This window comes from Meriones unguiculatus, chromosome 4 (genome assembly GCF_030254825.1).
Source record: "Meriones unguiculatus strain TT.TT164.6M chromosome 4, Bangor_MerUng_6.1, whole genome shotgun sequence".
NCBI classification, from domain to species: Eukaryota; Metazoa; Chordata; class Mammalia; order Rodentia; family Muridae; genus Meriones; species Meriones unguiculatus.
In genome coordinates, this window is record NC_083352.1 from 58809939 (window position 1) to 58829050 (window position 19112).

Genomic DNA, 19112 nt, shown 5'->3' on the forward strand with positions numbered 1-19112 from the left:
TAAGCACTTTTGTATACATAAGACATTAATGGAGTTACATCCAGGTCCATGTAGTTCCTCAAATTTCTTTTTTTTTTTTAAATCTGAAATAAGTCAGATTTTAATTATTACACCTACTTTATATATAAATAATGCCTTACATGTATACTTAAGTTCTTGCAGACCAAGCCATCATACTTTAGTCTGTGAGGTAAATTTCACATCCAAATTATAGTAATTATTTTCACACTCTTTATGTGAATTCACAGATCCTCTAAGAATAAATAGGCACATCATCAAACAGAACAGATAGTAAGTAAGAACTGCATTGGAGAAAGAAGTAAATGCTCTATAGTTTTTTAAAAATTCTTTATTAATTAAACTTTATTCACTTTGTATCCCCCCTATGGTTCCCTTCCTTCTCCTGTCCCAATCCCTCCCCTTCCCCCACCCTCTGCATGCCTGCCCCTTCCCAAGTCCACTGATAGGGGAGGTCTTCTTTTCCTTCCTTCTGATCCTAGTCAATTAGGTCTCATCAGGAGTGGCTGCATTGTCTTCTTCTGTGGCCTGGTAAGGCTGCTCCCCCTTCAGGGAGAGGTTATTAAAGAGCAGGCCAATCAGTTCATGTCATGAAGTCCCATTGCTTGGTTGAGCACTCAGTGTGACGGGCATGGTGCTGTCCAGCGTCCTGAACACAGGCTTGCAGAATCAGGTTCATATAATTTACAGGAAGAATGTTGACAACCCTAAGAGTAATCTCCATCCTGGTGTGGTGGCTCAAACCTTTATTTCCAGCACTCAGGAGGTAGAGGCTGACGGTAGCGGCCATCCTGGTCAGCCAGGGCTGAAACCCTCTCTTAAAAGTAGAATAATCTCCTTGCCGTGATAAAATACTAGTAAGAGCCATATAGTCTGTTAGGAAGTGTCAAAATGTGTCATGTATGTCAGGTAATGAAATCGTGATGACAAATCCATAAAACCACTCTATTACTCTCATTTTATAGATTAGGAACTTGAGACATGCAGCTATAAAGAGGTATGAGCGGAATCCAAGTATAAGCAAACTGGTTCCTGCAAGTGTGCTTTTAATATTCCCAATGTATTGTGAGAAATTCCTTGCAGCACTATGTTGTTTGGAAAGAGCGAAGAAAAATCACTGATATGATGTAATGCTTAGAGAAAACTGACTAAAATGGTTCACTCAGCATATTCTTCCCAATACTAAAGAATATCATTCCCAGAAATCAGTAAAGGCAAGAATATGGACCAGAGTATTTCCACATTCCTAATTTTTGGGAGATTGTTTGTCACTAATAATTTAGTTTTCTTCTTATTTAGTAATCCAGCATTTCACAGTAATGAAGTAGGCTGAAAAGTTTAGTCACTGATGCTCTAAATACCATGGGAGCAGTTTCAATGATCAGCCTTTACTACTGCTCATATTTTTTTTGCCGTTTTATTTTTATTGTTTTTATATGTGTGCATTGTTTTGTGTGTGTGTGTGTGTGTGTGTGTGTGTGTGTGTGTGATTCATGAAGCATGCATGTGAGTGTGTGGGTACTCATGCTTTTGAACACTCAGGTAGAGTCCAGAATTGGATGTTGGGCACTTTATATCCTTGTGTACCCCATTGCCTTGAGACAAGGTGTCTTACTGACCTTGAAGCTCACCAACTCAGATAGGATGGCTGACCTGTGAGCTTTCAAGACACACCTGTATGCTGTTCCCCCATAATGCTTGCATTATACATATGTACCTCTATGCCTAGTTTTTTTTATGTGAGTGCAAGTTTCTTCTGTTTAAAAGGAAAGCATTCTTTCTCACTGCACCATGTCCCCAGTCCAAGACTCCATTGTTTTTCCTTTTCAATGCATTTTCGTATCTATAATATGAAGGAAAATAACAATTCAAGGTGGTTTTGCTTGTTAAATGGTTTAATGAACATAAAGCATTAAGAAAAAAACATCTAGCACATTTCAGTAAGTATGAGTCATTGGTGTTGCATGTTTTTGTGTCACTGATTAGGCTACAACTGCATTTTGATAAACTTTATTCTTTTTCATGAAATATTTTGTGGCCAAAGGAAATTGTTTACATACTTAATTTTCTAATGAATTGTTGTTATGTTGTAAAATGCATGTTTGGATGCTTTTACTACAATATGCAGCTTTTAAATTTAGTCTATAAGATCTGTAAGTTAAAAACAGCATAAATTACAATGTGCTTTAAGTAAACTGTTTTCTATTGTGAAGCTAATTTACAATATGTGATAGTGGTTACAGAAATTTAAGTGCTATCAACACTTACATATGTATTAAATCAATTAAAGTTAAAGGGAGAGTTGAGGTTTTTTTTGCACATATGGTGAGCTAATCATTATTGTGTAATTAAGGCAATGAAGAAACCAAAAACATTGCTATGGTATAGCTTGATGACATATTATATAAATACCATATTATATAAATGATCCAGTTTTGGATCAGAAGTAAAAAGAAAATGGATAGTTATAGAAATACTGCACTGTCTCAATTTCTAGTGAGCATAGTTTCAACTTACTGTTAAAAACAGTGTCACCCACGACCATGAAACCCTGAATTCAGGACTGCACCCATATAACAAGCCAGGTGTGGTCTCATAGGTGTCAGTAACCCAGTGTTGTGGGAGCTGTGACAGGAAGATCACTGTGGATTGCTAGCCCATGAGCTCCAGATTCGGGGAGAGACCTCTACTCAGAGGAATAGAGGATAATGTGTTAACAATAATGACAATTTATTTCATATTTAATATTCAAGCACTCTATGTTCTGATTGCAAAAAAGCTATGGTAAACAGGTGTGGTGGTGTGTGCTATTGTCCCAGTTGCTTGGGAGTCTTGAGCAAGCAGGATCACTTGAGCCTAGGATTTTTCAGGCAAGACTGCATTGGAAGAAAAGAAGGAAGGAAGGAAGGAAGGAAGGAAGGAAGGAAGGAAGGAAGGAAGGAAGGAAGAAAGGAAGGAAGGAAGGAAGGAAATGTTCCATCCTTGACTATAGATAAGTGAGTATATCATGACAATAACGTTTGAGTTGGTTAGTACATGTGACATGACACTGAAAAGTAGAGGTCATGACAGAAAGTTTGTGTGTGTGAGAGTGTGTGTCTGTATGTCTGTGTCTGTGTGCATGCATCTGTGTACATTCAGAACCCAGAAGAGGCCACTGGCTTTCCTCCTCTACCCCACCCACCAAAGGGTCTCTCCCAAAATCTGGAGCTCACATTTTTCAGCTAAGCTAGAGGACAGCAAACCTAGCGACCTTCTTGTCACAGCATCCCACAACACAGGGGTTACTGGCACCTGTGAGACCACACCTGGCTTTTTAGGTAGGTGCTGGGGCCTGAACTCAGGTTTTCATGGTTGTGTGGGAAGTACCCCTAACAACTTGAGCCATTATCTCCATCCCAATAAGGAAGTTTTGTAAGGAAAATTTCATGTTATTTCAACCTTAAAGGTACAGTTTTGAAGCCTGGTCATATTCCAAGTCTTAGGTTTTGACTATGTACAAACTTTTTCACCTTCACTTCAGTGACTATACTAAGCATTAACTGAGATAGTGCATAGCAAGTAGTAAAACTCTAGCTTCTTGGCTTTAATATAATATTTTATTATACAACAAAAGAGGATTTATTATTAAAGGGTTATTAAGTGTAGAAGAGTAGCTTTCAAAAGTAGGAGAAGCTGTTGTTTTGTTCTGATGACAGTGTCCTTTGCTTCATAGAAGCTTTTCACTGAGGTCATGAGGTCCCATTTATTGTTTGTTGATCTTACAACCTGAGCTCTTGGTGTTCTGTTCAGGAAGTTGTCTCCTGTGCCAATGAGGTCAATTTTTCTTCTAATAGATTTAGTGTGTCTGGTTTTATGTTGAGGTCTTTGATCCACTTGGACTTTTACTTTTGTGCAGGGTGATAGATATTGGTCTATTTGCATTTTTCTACATGTAGACATCCAGTTAGACCAGCACCATTTGTTGAAGATGCTATCTTTTTTCCATTGTATATTTGGCTTCTTTGTCAAAAATCAGGTGTCCATGGGTGTGTGGTTTTATTTCTGGGTCCTCTATTCAATTCCATTGATCCACCATTCTGTTTCTATGCAAGTACCATGCCGTTTTTATGACTGTTGCTCTGTAGTACAGCTTGAGATCAGGGATGGAGATACCTCTAGAAGATCTTTTTTTTTATTTTTTTCAGGAAACATTCTAAATTTATTCACATATATGCATTCAATAATTCTTTTTATAATTTTATTTTTTTTTCATAATTTATTCATTACATATCCCAATTGAAACCCCTTCCCCCAAGTCCCCCAGTTCCCCCTCCCTCTTCCTCTCTTCCCTTTCCTTTAGTCTACTGAAAGGGGGAGTTATCCACTTTTGCCATCTGAGCCTACTACAGGGGGTTCTCTGAAAGGATTCATCCAACAGGAGATTGAAGCAGATGCTAAGACTTATGGCCAAACTTTGTTGTGTAGGGAGTCTTATAGGGGAAGGGGGGGAATTAGAGGGACATGGAGGGGACAGGAGACCCACAAGCAGACCAACAAAACTAAAAGTTCTGAGCCCAAGGAGTCCTACAGAGACAGATGCTCCAACAGAGGGCCATGCATGGAGAAGAGCTAGACATCCTTGCTCAGATGTGGCTGACTGGCAGCTCAGTCTCCATGTAGATCTCTGAGTGAGGGGAACAGGGGCTGTCTCTGACATGAACTCTGGCTGGCTGGCTCTTTGATCATCAACCCCTGGGGGTATAGCCTTGCCAAGCCACAGAGAAAGATGATGCAGCCATCCCTGATGAAACCTGATAGGCTAGGGTCAGATAGAAGGGTAGGAGGTCCTCCTCTATCAGTAGACTAAGGGAAGGGCATAGGGGGAGAAGAGGGAGGGAAGGTAGGACTGGGACAAGACGAAGGAGGGGGCTATAGCTGGAATACAAAGTGAATACATTGTAATAAATAAATAAATAAATAAATAAATAAATGGATAAATAAATAAATAAATAAATAGGAGAAGCTCCTGAAGTTATAATTCAGAGGGTGGCTATTAGATTAAGTATAAGTGCAAATAGTTGGTCAATAGAAGAATTAACTGGAAAACCAGAACACAGTCTAGATTTTATTTTTTTAATATGGGTATTATTTTAATATCAGATTGCAGGTTGGATTGTCTGAGAAAACACACTGTGACAAAGTCAATATGAAGCTAGTGGTATTATTACTGTTTAGGAGTTTATTTTATTAAGATTTATTTATTTTTATTTCTTGTGTATGAAGGGTTTGTTGTTGTTGTTGTTTTGTTTTTTGCTTACATATATATACTTGTTTTTCCTGGTGCTCATGGAATCCAGGAGAAGCTATAAGGTCCCCTATAACTGGAGTTACAGGTGGCTGTGAACTGCCATGTGGATCCTAGGAAGAGAGCCTGGGTCCTCTGGAAAAGCAGTTCATGCACATAACCACTGAGTCATCTCTTTAGCTCCAGTGTTCAGGAGATAAATTATTCACAGAGGCGAAACTTAACAATATTTATATATGCACATATAAAACTTTTATCTCTCATCCGTATGTGTGTGTATTGTATGTGTGTGTTCGTGTGTGTTTAAGGACCTGCAGATCATTTTAAAAGGTCTCAGGCCATAAATTATTGCCATGGGATTTTGCTCAGGAAATTGACATCATTAGGTTTGCAAGGAAAGCCTGTCCCTGGCTGAGGATGTTTTTCAATGAAGGCAAAGTGCAGGCTGTAAACATGCAGTCACTTATAGATCGTTCCAATGCTTAGAATAGGACAGTGTATTCTTCTGTTTTCTAAGGGAGGGAGCAATTTTATGGGGTTTATTAAAGGATGTGTTACTAAATAAAACATTTCCTGAGATGAACATAAGAGTTAAGTAAATAACTGTTCTAGAAATGTTGGTGAGTCATGAACTGCCTTGACAGAATCTCAGGTATTATGAAAGTCTCACTGAGGCCTGGAATCAGGAACAAAACTGCAATTGTGTGGTTGAATTGGAGAAGACAGATGCTGTCTTTCATTATTCTCGCCCTTCATATCCTTTCGTTGTATTCAAACCAAACCCAACCAGAAGCCACAGAATAAGGAGACACCTCCTTCAGATCATCTTTCTGGATCACTGAGAATCCTAAAGAGGAGAAAACAACTCTATGGAGACCAACAGAAAAGCTAGCAGAAGAAGGAAAGACTAAAACTGAGAGCAAAGGCTGTAGGCATGGCCAAGTCTACATTATTCTAGAATTCTCATGGAGAAGGAGGCAAAGGTCATGGTGACTCTGTCCCTCGCTCCCAACAAGACACGATTAGTGCCCATGAAACAGTGTTTGGAAACCACATGGAGCCATCTCCATGATTCAATGAATTACAATAAGATAATTAAAAATATATTTGTATGTTTTATGGGAGAAATTGGTTGTTTCCATTGGATACAAATCTCCTGTTTTTGCTGTCATGCAGGTCTTATGTTTTGTCAACCATGTTGTTGAGATGTCATGGGTGCAGAATCCTTGTCATGTCCAGAAGGCACTATTTCACAGTCAACATCCTGGTCCTTTTTTATCCCACTCTTATGCAATCTTTTCCTGAGTTGCAGGTGTAGCAGTTGTACTACAAATACACCAGTTGGGGATGGGCACCACAATTCAATTATTTTTTGCATTTTGACCAGTTGTGGACCTCTTTAATAGTCTCTAATTGTTGCTAAAAGAAATTTCTTTGATTAGGGGTGAGAGCTACTCATATCTTTGAGTGTAAAACTTGTTTCATAGAATATAATTGAAATTTATATTCCTTTAGGAAAATGACAATAGTAAATTCTCCTCTAGGGCCTATGACCTCTCCAGCCACTGATAATTGGCTAGGTTATGAACTCTCTTCATTGGATGATGATGAGCATCCAATTAGGCAACTGTTGATTATTCCCAGGAAAAAGTGCTATCATTGCACCATTAGACATACTTTATTGGGGCCAATCATTATGGCTTGTAGCCCCTATATCTGGGTAGGACTATTGATTCCTTTCTTTCTTTAGCAGCTTGCCTAGCATCTTCTAGTACACTGAGAGTCAACCACAAGGGGAAACCTTCCAGTTCAGTTCCAAGTCAGTACTTTCAAGCCCTGTGTCCAAAATGTGTGATTTCTTCAGCAATATGGCTTTATCTTCAAGTTCTGTGAGGTAACCAAGAGGCAATATCTTGATGTTATAGCTTTATTTACCACACACACACACACACACACACACACGTACATTTGTATACATATGTATAATACATACTTTTAAATAAGCTTAGAAAATAGTACTTCCCTATGGCTTTTAAAAACACATCTATTGTTATTTATTTCTTACCCCTTCTCTCTTTATATCACCCCTTCACACTCAACTAGAACGCTCCCTATTTCCTTACCACCATCTCCCTTTGTCTAGTATCTATGTCCTATTAGGATTAGAAATATTTAGAAGGAAATTTTAAAATTTTATTTGTTTTTATTTTATGTACACTGGTGTTCTGTCAGATCTCCTAAAAGTGGAGTTACAAACAGGTATGAGTTGCCATGTGTGTGTTGGCACTTGAACCCAGGTCCTCTGGAAGAGCATCCAGTGTTCTTTACCACTGAACCATCTCCCCAGCTCCAAGAAGGGAATTTTTTTCAGTAGTTTATTTTTACATATCCAGGAATATAAAAAATCCTTAACAGAATCAATTTCCTTTTTTTTTTTTTTCATTTCTTCTCTTTCTTCTCTTGCTCCCCTCCTTTTTGTCCTAGGTTTCTAGGACCAGATACAAACATTAGTTGCTCACTGTGAGTGCACAAGACTCAGTTCAGGAAGCCCTGTGTCGTGCTGTTAGAACTTTCCATTAACTTTATGTCCCGTTTCCACTCTATTTTCTTTTCTCATGAGCTCTCTAAAGTGAGAATGAGAGAGGTGATGTGGTGTATTCAAATGAATTAGTTAAGACTAAGAAACAAGAAATAAGGTTGTAGCATTCTGGAAATTTTCTACATGACTCTTTGTGTAGTTCAAGAATTAGAGGCAACTTGAAAAAAAAAAAAAGAACATCTCTTAGAAAATTTCCCTAGCAAATAAAATTTCCAGGGCTTTCTCTGATGAGAGTTAAGAAGGTATAGTTCTTGGAAAAAAAGTCTGCTATACACATCAGTGAGATTAGATGTTATATCTAATCTCATGTTAGCCTTAATTCCATATGTATGAATGAGATCAACCAAGGTAATACAAAGCAAGCTGTGGAAACAGACATGGTAAGATATAAGTAGAAATACTGAACACAAATCATGCCTGATATTATTATAGGCCAGTAAACCAAGCATTAGATTAAGAAAAGTCTTAACTTACAGCTGAGCAACTGAAACAGGCAACCAGCACTTCTATTGTTCAATTTCTTTTATTTCAGGAAAAAAATACTTTAAATACCTTCCTTTATTGTTGGTATAGTCAACAATGACAAAAACATCTTTTTCTTTTTTCAGGCGATGTGTGAGTTTTAAAGTGTGAGTTCTTCCTTCTAAAGAGACAATTCTTCATCCGTTTTTTTTTTTCTTTCTTTAAACAAAAGCAATTCACAGATGGTCATTCTATGTCGTGCTAGTGCTGGTAAGCGGTACTGCTGATGGTGAGCTCTCAGCCATTAACAGACTGTTTATCCTGTTAATAATAATGGTTAACTACAGATGAATATTCTGGAAACTAAATTAAAACAACAGTATTATAAGAATGCAATGAGTAGATAAGTTTGTATCTATTAGCACATTGTAAAAGTGATTTTCATTATTTTTAAAAAATTGTTTGTTTTATAAATGAGAAATAAATACAAAACTCCAAATTAATTTCAAAATATCTTGAAGGAAGGAGTAAACAAGTGTACCTTTTAACCTTTGGCCAACTCATTCAAATGAATTCTTGTTAACAGAGATGCTAAACAGCCAATTATCAAAAGAGCTAACACAAAAAAGGTTTTGAAAATGTACCTATGGTGAATCTTTTTGCTTAATGAATGTTGGCCATACAGCCATGCTCAGAGAATATCCATATCCATGGTAAGTGTATGGATCCTTGGGATATAATGTATAAAATGATCAACCCTTTTTATCAATATTCACAGTAATGATGACAACTTTCATTTAGATTTAGGTTGTCTTCACAGAATCCCTGAAGGACAAATTGTATAGAAAAGTTACTTGCTGAAGTAGTGTTGGTCTTTGTTTAAATTAATGGTTTGTGAGATTTTAAAAATATTTCTATTTTATACTAATTTTTTCTCAGGTACAAAATCACTGTATCTTGTTTTCTGTCCAAGAGTATTTAACGATGGACTAAAAAGCAAAGTTAAGTTAGTATTTTAAGTTATTTTCTTCATAAATAACTTTGTAAATATTTCATTAACAAGGATAGTGAAAATAAAATTATTGATAAATTTAGCAACTAATGGGAAAGTTAACAAAAGCAAACTGTTCACCAAATTGAGTATAAATAATATATAAATATATGGATATGGGCATTAGTTACTTTTACCATCAGTGTGACAAAATTCTTGACAAGAAGCAAGAGTTTATTTATGCTTACAATTTGAGGGAGCAGTTCATTGTGGAGGGGAAGTTATGCTAGCCAACTTGATGCAGCTGGTCATTTGTATCCACTTAGCAAACAGATGAGAGAACAGAACGGGGAGGGAGATGGAGAGAAAGAGTAGCACACATAGAGACATACAGAAAGGAGAGAGAAACACAGAGACCCAGAGAGAGGAGAGAAAGGACACACAGGGAGACAGAGAAAGAGGAGAGAGAGATGGGGGAGAGGGAGAGAGAGAGAGAGGCACAGACAGAAGAGAGGAACACACAGAGAGACAAGAGAGAGAAGAGAGGAGAGAAATAAGAGAGAGCAGACAAAGGGTAGAGGAGAGAAAAAAAAGAGAGGAGAGGGGACTCACACAGATAGAGAGGAAAGAGAGAGGAGAGAGGAGAGAGAGAGAGAGAGAGAGAGAGAGAGAGAGAGAAGAGAAAGGAGAGGAGAATGAGTGAGAGAACACATTTTGTGCTCAGCTGACTTTCTCCATTTCATTCAGCCTGAGACCCTAGCCAAGGAGAATCAGACTGCGACCCACAGTGGGCAATTCTTCCCATTTCAATTAACCTGATCTAGATAATGCCCCACATAGGATGCTTGTCACCTAGTAACTCAAGATCCTGTCAAACTGCCAATACTAACCATCACAAAAGTATACCACTATGCTTTCATTTCACTTTTTTTTTTCCAGAGAAAATGTATCTAAGAGCTGGTGTTATGAAGACAGGCTTCAGATGAGTGTCTTGGTAGAATATAAAAGAATTGTTGCTAGTTTAGTTCCCTTGTCAATGTTTGCCATTCTTCTAAGTCTCTTTTTCTATGTCTTTAAGAAAAGTTAATAAGATAGCCATGGCATGGGCTAAATTGAAGATTCAACAGACTGATGCATATAATCAATGCTACAGATCATTTGGTATGCTACATTAGTTTTGAAATATAACTTTTAATTGTATTTATTGTATATCAATAGTCTGTAAAGCCATACCATGGTACATGTGTGTTCATGTCTGTATATGGGTATGGATATACATGTACCATGATGCACATGTGGAAGCCTGAGGCAATAGATGCTATCAGTCTCTCAGACAGGAACTCTTTTGTTTATTACTCTGTACACCAGGCTGGCTGGCCCAAGAACTTCCATGCAGTCTCCTTCTTGCTATTAGAACACTGAGATTATAGACATGCACTTGGTTTTATGTGGGTTCTAGAGAGATGACCATGGGTCAAATACAGCAAGTATTTTACCCATTGAACAGCATCTCCCCCTAGAAAATTTTGCTTTAAAAATTACTAGGGATCAGTTAGTTTATTAATTAAAACAAAACCATATATATATATATGAAGACACAGGAAAAATATTAGATCTTTCTTTGTTCCTCTTTCCTCCCTCCCTTCCTTCTTTCTTTCCTTCCTTCCTTTCTTCCTTCCTTCCTTAAATACCAAATCACTGGCTGCTTTTGTGAAGAAAATAATGCATCATCATGGAAACAGCATAGCAGAGCATCAGTAATTGAGCTGGGTTAATACAGTCATTCTAAATCTTCAGAGTCAAGGTTTAATATATTCATCATTTAAACGAGATTAGAATGTAAGTTAGAATTATAAAATATGATTTAAGATATATGCTTTTTAATGAATCATGATACCTCTGAAATTTTTTAATCTAACAAGTGAACATTTTATTTTAGTAGGTTGTAGCTACCCATTTGGAAAAACAAAATTAAACACTAAAGAAGTGGACTATTTTTTTTTCTCCCTTTGGCTTTTTGAATTAGAGTCTCACTATGTAACTGAGTTTGAATCTTCCCATGTAGCCCAAACTGGCTTTGACATCCTCCTGCTTCTGATTTACAAATGCTGGAGCTCCAGGCATGCACCATCACACTTGCTTTCAAACAATTGTTACACTCTCAAACAGTTATTGAACTCTCAAAAAGCACTTAAAATTAAATTTTAAAACATGGATCAGAAATGAAAACCATTATTTCTCAGGCAAGGATGTTCGTAGGTCAACACTGATTAGGAAAGTGTTTGCACACGATCACAGTATATGTGCATTTGTGTGTACATATACAGATATCTGTGCATGGACATTTCTGTAGGTGATCCTGTGCCTTTCTGGCTTTCACTATTGTTTTGCTTTGAATAAAGTTTTCTTGCTACATTTGCAAATCAGTGTCTTTAATTCAGTTTCTTCATTAAGAGACCAAGAACCTGAAAGTACCCAGTTCAGACATCAACAAGGCCTAAGAAGGCATTTTTTGGTCTATATGTCATTTAATGTCTCCAGATCAAGTTTTATATCCATGCTTGAGCACTCATTCCAACAATACTTAAAAACAGCAAGGTAGAGACAATGGAGTCAGACGGGGGCATCAAAGAACCAGTTCAGGAGTCAGGGTTTACAAGTTGAGCTTCTAAAATGTGCTTACACTAATGCTTCTAATTACTTTTACAAAGCAGCTGGAATGCTTTTCCATCTCAAAGACCGCTTACACCTCCAAATTCTTATCACTCAGTGTTTTCACTAATTTATTTCATATTTACTCTGATGTGTTAAAATGACCTTCACCATCTTGGTATTTTTTAAAAAAAATGTTTTTAGAAATTGCTCATTCATTTATTTATTTGTGCTTATGAGGAACTAATAAATTAGTATCTTTTTATTTTATTTTATTTTTTATTAGTTACATTTTATTAACTCTGTATCCCAGCTGTATCCTACTCCCTCATTCCCTCCCAAACCCTCCCTCGATCCCTCATCTCCTCCCTGCCCCTTTCCAAGTCCACTGACTGGGGAGGACCTCCTCTCCTTTCATCTGACCCTGTTTTATCAGGTATCTTCAGGACTGGCTGCAAAGTCCCCCTCTGTGGCCTAGCAAGACTGCTCCTTCCTTGGGGAGTGGGGAGGTCAAAGAGCCTGCCATTGAGTTCCTGTCAGAAATAGTCCTTGCTCTCCTTACTATGGGAAACCAATTGGTTACTGAGTACCATGGGCTTCATCTGAGCAGAGGTTCTAGGTTATATCCATACATGGTCTTTGGTGGAGTGTCAGTCTCAGAAAAGACCCCTGTGCCCAGATATATCTGGTCCTTGTGGAGCTCTTATCATTTCCACATCATACAAACTCCCCCTTCTTTCATATAATTCCTTGCACTCTGCTGAAGGTTTGGTTATGGGTCTTAGTGTCTGCTTTGATACACTGGTAGAGTTTTTCAGAGGCCCTCTGTGGTAGGCTCCTGTCCTGTTACTTGTTTTCTCCTATGTCCAATGCAACTCCCATTTGTCTTTCTAAGTAAGGACTGATCATCTTACCCCAGGTCCTCTTTCTTGTTTATGTTCTTTGGTTTATAGATTTCATTATGTTTATCATATCTTATAGGACTATATAAGTGAGTATATACCATCTGTATCTTTCTCCTTCTGGGATACCTCACTCAGAATGATCTTTTCTAGATCCCACCATTTGCCTGTAAATTTCATGGTTTCCTCGTTTTTGATTGCTGAGTAGTATTCCACTCTGCTTCTTTCTCTCTCCATCTAATAAACCTCATTGGATTTAAGATTGGTTGTACCTGGAAATAACCCAGATGTCCCTCAAAGGATGAATGGATGCAGAGATTGTGATATTTTTACACAATAAATTAGTATCTTAAGAATGAATACATTAAAAGGTATTGGCTAGTACTAGGCTTCAGATCCTTTCCGTCAAAGTTGTTGGTCCGAAGTATCCAAGAGACCCCCGAAACAATGTAAACCATTGCCTTTTTTCCTTGGCTGTCCCTAGAACTTGATGATAAGACCATATTGATAAAGAAAAATTACCCTTTGGCCACATGTCTTGAGGAAATCAAGCTGACACCAACTTGAAAGGTCATTTCTTACTGGGCAACTTTCATAATACCAAAAGATGCCATGTTGGCTGCTGAGTTTGGAGAGACAACGATAGTCTTATCTAGCTGTGCACCTATGACATAAATAATGATCTACCTGGAAAAAACATGCCCATTGGTATAATATTGGCACAAACATTATAAGAGTAGCTACCTGCTTCCCGGTTAGATTTAGAACCTGCTTCTTAGGTGTCAACTCATGATTGGCACTAGGAGTGAACTTACTACTAGATTTTGCTAAGACGACACATTATCAAACTGCTTTCTAAATATACATCTCCGTGTCCATAGAATCAATGAAACTCAGCCTTTATTAGAGAAATTTGTTTGTTCAGTGGAGAGCTGTTATACAGAGACTACCAACTGGTCAAAGCACTGAGAACAAATGTCTGTGAAGAGCTCAGTCACAAATGGGACACTTGTATTGCATGCCCTCACTTAGCTTTCAGAGTATATCAGGGCCAGTTGTCAGGGAAGATCAAGGCAAAAGTAACTCATGGACATGTCAGGATTACTGCACTCAGAAACTAATGGCAGCTGTGGTTGCCTGTACAAAATAAAGGCAAGACCAAGACAGTCAACATTCTGGCATGGTTAGAAGTGAACATGAGTCTCCATCTCCAGCTGTGGAGTTATTGACGGTAGATGGCTGCTAGGAAAGGGAGAGTCAGTTTCCTTGGTAGGGTGACCATGCTCCATTAGCAGGCCCCTTACCCATGAGTATATTGGCAGAACAAATTAAATATATAAAAAGACATGAAGCCGGGAAGGAAAATTGCATGGGATCTAGGAAGAGTTGGAAGGGGTGGGCAGATTGACTCTGATTGAAATACATTGCATGTATGAAATTCCTAAAAAATATAAAAATTAGGGCTGTTGGCAAAGATATTCAATGTATGTAGCTATAATACATATGAATAATGTTAAAGCTACCTACTTTACCTAAAATATTCTAATTTGCAAATGACTAAGTGAAAGTTAACACTTTCAGACTTATTATGTTATTTCCAAACTATATGCATCACCACTTTTTTTGGATAATTTATTTAAGTGAGTTCTGGTTTTGTTTTTTTTAAAGATTGCTTTCCCTTGGTGTGTACGGGTGCTTTGCCTGCATGTATGCATGTGTGTACATGTGCATACCTAGTGCCTGTGGAGGTCAGAAGAGGTCAGTGGGTACCCCGGAGCTGGAGAGTTACAGGTGGTTGTGAGTGCCAAGGACTAAACCAGGTTCTTTGCAAGAGCAGTAAGCGCTTGTAACCACTGGGATATTGCTCCAACATCAGTATTGCATTTTCACAGGTAATTTATTATCCGTTCTTTGGCAAAGCCCTACAGAATTTCAACATTTTATACTTGAAGAAACCTCTCTAAACCCTCTCTAACCTAATTCGGATACTAGGTTTCAGTGTTGTTGCTACCTTTACTGCTATGTGCAGTCCTCTTCTTCCTTACAGAAGGTACCCAGATTCTAACTGCGCCCACCTTCGCAATAAATGCTGCCCCAGCTGGTGTAGCTCTACAGAATAGCATCTAGATGCCTTCCCCAGGACCTGGAGACACACACCCACTGCCAATACTGACTGTTGCCGTAGTCCAAATTCTTCAGGGATGAGAAGTGGCAGGTCATCTAGGAAAAGCCAAGCTGAGTGCACAAACCCTCAGATGCTCAGGTCTGGCGTTTATTTGTTTTATTGGGAGTTATGATTTTATTTTATGTGTATGTGTGTGGGCTTTTTCTTGTGAGCCATATGTCTGCAGGTGTCTGAGGAGGCCAAGAGAAGGCATTGGATCCCTGGGAACTGGGGTAAGCCTCCTGTTGTGGATGCTGGGGCTCTGGACCTAGTTCCCTCACAAGAGAAAGAAGGGCTCTTAATCACTCAGTCTCTCACACACGAGGGGGTTTGCTAGCTAACAGCAAGAGTTTCTGATATGTAGGTGTCCTAGACTCATATAGACTTGGATCTCAGATTGTAGACTGTACATGTGTTAATTCCGGTGAAACTTCGAAAGTGTTAAGGTTATTTGTCCTGATTCTATTCCTCTAATAGAACTTTCATGAACGTTACAAAAAAACATTAAACATTAGGAACTGGCAATACACGTTTTTTTAAACATTCTGTGACTTGTTCTCCTCCTTGATGGCAACCCTTGGTGAAGCCACTGAGGCAGCCCTAGGGTGGCTGCTAGTATTTGGTGACTGTAGAAAAGGAGAGCATTACCAAGTAGCCAGGACTTCTGCTGGTGCCTTTCAGTCCCAGAGCAGCAGTCTTTCAGTGTTCATGTCGTAGATCATCCATCATTCATTATTTCTTAAGTTTGGCTGCGCATCACCAAGACAGGCACCGACAAGACACTCTGAACTTTCTGTTGAGACCGTTGTTCCAGTATTTCTGGGGGTTCTCTTCATTCTCTTGCTTGCAGCAAGGGGTCATCCCAGGAATGCATCTCCTGAGAAACCAAGAGAAGAACATCAACAGCAAAAAAAAAAAAAAAAAAAACAAAAACAAAAAACAAACAAACAAACAAAAAACCCACAAAAAAACAAACAAAAAAACAAAACAAAACAAAACAAAAACAAAAACGACAACAAAACTTTCTCCTTACCCTTGTCTTTTTGCCACCAATTTAGATAGTGATTTAAAAGTCCTCAGAACAGAAAACACTCTGTCTTTTCTAGGTCTTTCTAGGCTCTGTCTCCACTGCGTGTCTCCCTGAATCCTACCCTCACCTTTTCAGAAGTCCATACTCGGTCCTGTCCTTGACTCAAGATAAACAGGTCCGCTTTAGGTTCTGGGAACTCCGAAAGCCCCTGCTGTGTCTTCTGCCTGTTCTGCTTTTCCCCGCGTGAGCGCTGGATTATTCCAGTTTTTGAGCATGGCAGATTTCCACTGGATGACATCATGGGAGCCCAGTGAGTGCCGCTGGTGGAGGGGGACAGAGAAGGGGAGGAGGCTCAGAGGAGGAAAGAGGGCTGGGAAGCGGAGCCAGAGCCGGGCTGCCTGCCACCCGGCTGCACGTTTGTAAGCCTAGGAGTGCACCACCAGTCGCTGACAAAGGATGGGAGGATGCCTCTGCCCCGGGAAGCCGGCTGCGCGCAACCTGCAGGCTGCCTGAGCTACTTCAGCCTTTCCGGTGAGTGATGGCAAAGATCTTTTGATCAGCCTCAGGGAGAGTCCACACTCTCTTTGGATTATGGTCTTGGGAGGCTTGTCCCTGCTCCAGAGCTGTCACGACACTAGGTTGGAGCGCAGGCAGCAGGTGCCTCTGTCCAGGTGGGCTCCACACAGGAGGTCCTGCTCCGCAGTTTAGGTGGGAGCCCAAGCCTCTGGAAGCAGGCTCCACCGGCAGGCTTCCCCTGCGGGGTGCTGCCTGGCTAGTCCCCTTGATAGACCTTTGGTGGATTACAAGTAAGCACTGTTTACACCCACAGCCGCACCCCTCTGAAAGCATTCCTATCAGTGACTTCCCGGGGAGGGGGGAGAGAGAGAGAGAGAGAGAGAGAGAGAGAGAGAGAGAGAGAGAGAGAGAGAGAGAGAGAGAGAGAGAGAGAGAGAGAGAGAGAGAGAGAGAGAGAGAGAGAGAGAGAGAGAGAATGGGTTACCCAGGGAAGGGTGCGCACCAAGAAAGACTGAGTGCAGCCTTTGTCTTGGATTTACCGCGGATGCGCTCAAACCTGATTCAGACACTATGCAACTGTTGGGTTTAGTACTGGTTCCCGGCCCAGCAGGCAGGTTGAGAGATACCGCTGAGTTCCTGCAGAAGTGAAGAGCTGGGACTTTGGATACTGGAAGGGTCCTGCGCTCACAGGGTGAGTGTCGCAGTTATCCAGGTGTGGAGTTGGCTTTTGATGCTCAAGGAAGTTAAGTGGATAGTGAAGGCAGAGAGATGCCCAAGTTTTATACCAAATGGTGCGAGGGAAACAGCAAACTTGCGGAGAATGGCTCTGGATCTTTTAGTCCTCCCTTCTGTTGCGCTTCTTTGGGGTACTGTTTGTGGCGAGTGGATGAAAGCAGAGCCATGTCCAGCGGGCAGTTAGGGAGCTCCACCTTTTTGTGGCAGTTTCTTTTGTTACTATGGAAAGAAAAGCTTTGCTTGATACATAAGCTAATCATCACTATCTTCACTGTGGTGCAGCTTGTGGACTTGAAGCAATACAGAAACTGTCTTGGCTGTGAGTAGCACCCTGTGCGTTAACATACCAATACCGAAGCTTGCTGGCGTCTTGCCCAGGGGACACATGCCTTATCTGTGAATTCCTGCTGTTTGGGAAGATTCCAATTTTCATATCACAAGGAGGTGGTGATATCCATAGGAACAGTTGTGTTTATGTCAACCTCCCACCAATCACCTTGTGCTAAAGACGGAAACCAATAAAATCTTGATACTTTGGGTTCACATACAAAAGAATGAGTTTCCAAGCCCTGTATTCAGAAAGATTTTAAAAACTTAACAGAATTAGTAGTGTGTGTGTGGGGGGGAAACACTGATCATTATGAAGGTTCTAAGTATACGTGTCCAGTGTGGTAGTCTCTAAGATAATGACAGGATGCAATAATAAGGCATTGCCAGTTACAATTCAAAGATCATTTTATTTTCTCTGTAAAAGGCTTAACGTTTTTCTTTAGATTATTTTTTTTTTCCTTTAAAGATACCTGGTCTTAATGAAGGTCTTTTAAGACAGATGATCAAAGCATATTTTCTTCATTGATAATTTATCCTTCTGATAGTTTGTGTTCCTTTCAAAGAGATGTTATAGGAAATGATTGGAATAATAAATGTACTGGGAGTAAAAAAAAGCTCTGGGCTACTAGGATTCGTATTGGACTCGTTTATGAATATGAGTCACAGAACTAGGAAGGCTAGCACAGAACATTATTTTGATTTGAGGAAAGCCCATTCTGTGTTTTACATGTTCATCTCATCTGAGAAGTGCTTAGAGTGACTGATTATGTGAAGCTATGTGTAGAGACAGATAATTTGAGCAGAGCGCTTGCCTTTATCCAGGACTGCTGAGACTGACAAAAACATTTTGTGATTAAAAAAGAATGTTTAACACATTATTTGCGTCTTGACTTTTTGTCACAAAAAATCTGTTTCTTTAAAGGTTTTTTTAAAACTTTTTTGTGTGTCTCTGTTGCATTGTAGGGAACACTAGACTCTATGATAAGGTATCTGAAGACCTGTTGCTCATGTTGACTGTTTCTCTCTGATAGTACGATAGTGGATTCTTCTTAAAATAGCCTGGAGAACATAGGGTCTGCTGATATTGTTCTCTAAGGGTCTACACATAACACATACACTGACCTAAAGCATATTCATACCAGTGCATGTGCTCACACACTCTCACATACATGCACACCACAATTCTGAACAGACAGACAAGCCAGAAATGACAAGCATTTCATGACATTTGACTCATTGCTCACAAATTATTCTGCTTTAAAAAAATAAGATTTATCCATTTCTAGGTAAATTAAAATATAAAGCTAAAATTGCATTTCATAACTAAAATGATTCACTTAAAATTGTTTACGCTCTCCCCCGCCCAGTTAAAAATGTTTCAGTATTTTATTATGAGTGTACTGGAATATGTGAGGAAAGTTTTCAC

The 19112-nt window shown here is 39.3% G+C and overlaps 1 protein-coding gene across 3 annotated transcripts in view; it reads left to right on the top strand.

Annotated features, from left to right (window-relative positions):
• The first annotated feature begins 16458 nt into the window (after positions 1 to 16458).
• Marchf1 (membrane associated ring-CH-type finger 1) overlaps positions 16459 to 19112 on the top strand; it is an 862889-nt gene continuing 860235 nt past the window's right edge. Inside the window, exon 1 of one of the 3 annotated variants that reach the window (XM_060381857.1) lies at positions 16459 to 16636. The gene's annotated coding sequence lies outside the window, so the exon portion shown is untranslated. Of the gene's footprint in view, positions 16637 to 17126; positions 17313 to 19112 lie in introns of those variants that run through there. The other 2 variants (XM_060381860.1, XM_060381858.1) reach the window with 2 other exon arrangements.